Genomic DNA, 5,783 nt, shown 5'->3' on the forward strand with positions numbered 1-5,783 from the left:
ATTATTATTTCCTTCTCACTCTCCAGATGCTTGGTTGGATAAATTTGAGTTATTTAACCCATTCTTAAACAATAACATGAATATCATTAAGGTCGCAATATGACTATTTTTAATATTTTAAAATGTAATATTTAGATGTCAAGAAAATCAATACATCAATATAAAATGGATAAGTTGGGTTTAGCCAGAAGGGGCTAGTCACTAGAATAGATTTTCACATTTAGTATCTGATTATGTTTTGAACAAGATCTCTTTGAACATGATTGCTTCCAATAATATAATATATGTGCACAATAAAAGAAAAAGTAGATAATTTATAGCAAGCCGCTTGACAAAATGACCTATGTATCATTCTCCAAAAAGTTAATTATTTACCAAAATGCTATAAATTCAAAAATTAGATCCAAATTTATTGAAAAGAATTTTAATATCCAACAAAATTTCAAATTTATTACAATTTAAAAAATAAGAAATAGATGGCATGCCTTGGACACAAATTTAGATATGGTGAGTGACTTAAATCCACTCATTTAATTAGTGTCATAATTACAATAATTAAATTTCATTAACATTTAAAAATTATTAAGATACATTTTTTCTTTCAAAAATTTAAAACAATCTCTATGATCAGGACACAACTCCTCACATACATTATCTCCATTAAAAAATTGAGATTTTGTTTTCTTTTTTTTTTTTAGTACCAGCTGAAAGAGTCTTTGATTGCTGTTAGATTAAATCGAACCCTTTGCAGATGAACACTCAATCCCCCCCCCCCCCCGTGTTTTTCTTGGGGTCAAACAATCCACCCCTTTAATTCTTCCCTTCTCCCACGCCAACACACTAACACACATAATATAATAAATTATATTTTACAAAATAGTCTTTTACACAAGTCATCATGTAAAATTTAAATGAAAATATGATAAATATTTTAAAAATATACACAAAATTATATTCCCTTTTGGTCACAAAATATAGAACATGTTTCAGAACATTTTTCTTTTTCAAAATATAAATCATTTATTAATGGAAAATTATATGAAACAACAATTATAATTTAAATTTGATTTTTATAGGAAATTAAAATTTATTAGAATCAAATTAAAGTTATAAAAAAATTATAAAATTATTGAAACGTGGTTTGATAGAACTGACTACAAGGGTGTTTGGATTTTTTAAGAAAACATGGTTTTAGATATATAATTAATTTTAACATGTAATAGGGGTGTTGGGATATATTTCTACAAAACCATAGTTTTGACATCTCAAATTGATTAAAGTGATTACCCAAACGGGCACTACCTAGTAAATCATTTTGAATTTATAGTATTTCGGTAAATAATTTTATATAATGAACATTCAACAACTTGTGAATAATACGACATATTCTATTCTAAATTTTAAGTATTATATATTGAATATTTTTGGATATTGATCAATATTATTTAAATCACTTCCAAATAGAACTTTCATTGCGTATTGCCTTTTGAAGATGTATTTATTAAAGCTTTTTAAAGAAAATCTATTACATTGTATGGCATAACGTATATGTACACTTGAGAAATAAGCTTTCAATCATGCGATGTCATATACGGATGTGTCTCCTGGTCTACATGTCCACATTATTCACTTTTCATTATTGGTAAAAGACTTTCATGAGAATTTCATCTAAGGACCACATATATGATATTTACAAATCTTGATCAACACAATCTAAAATCATGCTACAGGATTTTGGGTCTGTATTGAAATAAAATTCTAAAACAATTAAAATGACCAATCCTTCTTCCAGTACATTGCAGCTAACCTGTGAACCACTCATTAAGAAGATTGTTAATTCCTTGACTTACTTGTCCATTTCCTTACGCTAGTTGCTAACACTGTAACTTTACTCATTAAGTTGTTATCACAACTTGTAAACTCAACTACATTACTTACTAAAAGCTTTACTTGTTAATTCCCTTGTGTCATACTTATTACGTATGATATGCTGCAGCTAACATGTTTATTGATCCTTAAGAAGACTTGCTAATTCCTTAACTTTATTTATCAATTCCCTTGCATTGCTTTCTAACTCCGTACTGGACAATTAAAGTTAGCAACTAATGTAAAGGAATGAGCAAGTAAATTAAATTTAATGAATTAACAAATTTTTAAGTAGTGGTTCACTACAATGGATTGATAGAAAGATATTTTGGTCATCTTATTTTAAAATTTTATTTTGATTAAATCATCTATGAGATGACTTATTTATTTGAATATGAATTACAATACAGTGATAATTCTAAAATACAAGAAAAGATATATCAGAATTCGGGAATATTTCCATGGAAATGACTTTATATCAAAAGGAAACAAAGAGAATACGTTAAAACTAATAGAGGACGACTATAAAACAACGATTTTGGAATCTCCAGGCAAAAAAAGGAAAAAGGATCAAAGGTGATTTTTATACCTCAGCTTTATCCAAATTGTTGCTAGAAGCCCTAAACTCAATTATATTATATTTTTTAATATTTTTATTAGCAAATGTTTGAGTTGAAGGTACCCATTGACCTTCTGAATAAAGTTGAGGAATAAAAATAACCCTTAACTAAATAAAAATATTAAAAAATTGCAAGGCCTACTGATAACTAACAAATATTAAGTGTTTTTAATATTATAATGATGAAGAAGGAAATCTTAAATGTTAAAGGATAGAATTGACTCATACTTGAGTTTGGGATCTACAATGATCCTTCAAATAAAGTTGAAGGACAAAAGTGACACTTGATAGGGAAAAAAAAAAAAAACAAAGCTTTTGGAAGTCATGAGACACTTTTACCGTCTTTCCCATTACTTTTTAACGTTGAGAGATATTATAATTAAGATAAAATTGACTTTGCAGCATAATTCAAGGGAACAATGCACCGTCATTCTTTGAAATTTCTGACCATTTACACACGCACAGCGCATGATACATTCATAAGGAAATATAGAGAAAAATAATTATGAATATAATAAAATATAAAATCATGTAAATGATATTGGTACAGTATATATGTAGTTTAGTTTAGTGAAAATGCCATTTAATTAACCAAAAAAAAAAGAACAAAAAAAGAAATACATTATCCATACACATAAATAGAAGGAATGATAGAAGTTGATATAGGCCAAAAATTTATAATTTATTTGATTACATATAACATATTCTTCTACACTTTTAATGGTTATATATTTAAGTTTTATAATAATATCTTGGGCCAACCATATAATAACTTATTTCTATTTATTATCTTTTGAAACAATTATTTCTTAAAAATCCAATTTACCCCTGCAAGAGACGTCATTATAAACATTCATTACTTTCATAAAGTTACACCAGTACATTTAATAAAATTAAAATAAATAGACTCAGTGCCTAATTTGTCTTGGCCATGTTAATTAATCATTCATGGATAACACATTATTTCTTCCAAAAATGACATTATAATATACATATATATATATATATAAGGCCAGTAACATTATACATTGAGTGTTTTAAATTATGCGACTTCGATTTCAAAAATAAATATAATTTAAAATGAATTCAGAAAAAATTTATTAGAAACTATTATTATTTATGTAATTAAATTTTTAAATTTTTATTCATTTATAAATGATATTCAGCATTATATTATTTTTTTTAGGTTAGTTACAATAAAGGAAAATGTGAGAAGCAAAACTTTATTGCATCATATGGCATGACGTACATGTTTAGATTTATTTGCGCTCGATTTAGGCCTTCAATCATGGGACCTCCTCAACGGATCCATCAGAAACTGTCCCCATGTTTCATAGTTAAAATCCACATGTCCAGACTTTATATACTTCTTACAGTTTTTCTTGTAGCTAAGAATTAAGAGTAATATGTAATTCAAGTCAAAAAAGTTTTAAGAAAAAGTTTAATCAGAAGTGAACAGAATCACGTGTTCATGAATTCCCTATGCGTGACGATGGCAATCCACATGTTCATATTTTTCTTGTGGCCAGCAAAAAAAAAATCAAAAAGCTTCAACATGTTCACACACATTTTAAAGGTATAAATTTTATTTCCAAGCATTTTTATGATTTGTTGTTAGTTGGAGATGAGAAGTATTGTTAATATCGAAATGATCACTTAGAAAAAAGTTGTCAATGTCCAAAGACAACCTTGTTTTTTTTTTTTAAATAACTTGTTCTTTGAATATTGACAAGTTATTAATATTATTCTTGTTGGACCTGGTTAATTGTTTAAGCTTTCTTGATCGTGTTTGTATTTTAGTATTTCTGGGCTATATATATCAGGTGCCTGTCTCTGTGTAAAGTGAGAGAGTAATGTGGCACTAATATACTATTCTTCACTTTAGTATTTTCTTTCTCGTTTAAAGATTTTTGGTATCTTCCTGTGTACAAGGGCTGAGATTTGAACTTCTAACTAGTTATTTAAGTGATGAGAACCCCTATGTTTTAATTTTTTTTAGTTATGTAAACTTATTTACTCAGTAATTTTGAAAATTTAAATATGTATTTAAAAAATTAATGAAATTGGAATTTAATATAATAAGATATTAATTATTCAATATAATTTATGTTTATTTTTTAAAATTTTATTAATCTTAGCACCATATTTTTAAATGATTTATTTACATATTGTCATACTTAGTCATTTAAAATTCCTTAAATTGAGGGAAAGAGTAGACAATTAGATGTTAAGGGCAAAATTAATAATTTTAAAATTTTTAGATAACTGCAAATAAAAAATCAAGCATTTTAGAATATTTAATGAAATATTTTTAATGATTTTAAAAATTGAACTAAAATATAAGTTTTCAAAACAGAGAAAAGATCTCTATAATTTTAACAAATAGAAAGAAGGCTTTATTGGAATAATTATGATCAATTCCAAAATTTCCTATAGTTTATAATCCCCGGGCAGGGGCTTGCATAAACACTTACTTGTTTAAGTATTATTTTGTTGGGAAATCATCTCTGAAGGTACTGATAGCTTATACCAATCTTGCTATAACCCAACTAGGTATTGAACTTGTCAGGTACTATTCGACTGAATCATATTGTAGTTCGACTGGTCTCAATTAAAATAATAAAATGTAAAGATTATGCGTGAAAAATAAAAATATTTTAGACAATATCTCACTACATACTTATCATATACGTCAAATTTATAGTTAATTGTACCAACATTATAATAAAACTATTTATTATCAATTTCAACTAATCAAAATTATCAAGTATGTCATAATAATTGTCTAATAAAACAACGCATGCATTTATTAACTAAAATCATTAATAAACCAACAAATATATATAACACTAAAGAAAACCCAACCACGAGACAAGTAAAAATACAAAATAACATAGTTTTGGGTTATTGAGATTTTTTTCTAAAAAAATATGAAAACCGATTTTTGGCTGGTTCTAACCGGTTTTACTAGTTTTCATCGATTCTAACCAGTTTTGATTGGGACTTTATACTTTTGAATGTTAGGCAAGTTAATCCCTCCTTTCTAATCTCATTTGAAAATTGCTAATGTGGAAACGAATCGGGTCCAACTCAAGGCATAATCCATAGTCTGGTTAGGGAAGCGGTCTCCTTATTTCTTGTTCTTCTGTGCTCTCCTTTTTGGTTCATGTCGAACTCTGCTTGATAGTCGTTCTCGTGCTCCTTCTTATAGTTCTACGTACGCGTGATATTCAAGAGAACATTGATGACTTCTAAAATTTGAACTTCACATGTCTAACTAATCATTATAAATCACTTC

This window comes from Prosopis cineraria, unplaced genomic scaffold, assembly GCF_029017545.1.
Source record: "Prosopis cineraria cultivar Desert tree isolate PC_DT_omini unplaced genomic scaffold, ASM2901754v1 PC11, whole genome shotgun sequence".
NCBI lineage: Eukaryota > Viridiplantae > Streptophyta > Magnoliopsida > Fabales > Fabaceae > Prosopis > Prosopis cineraria.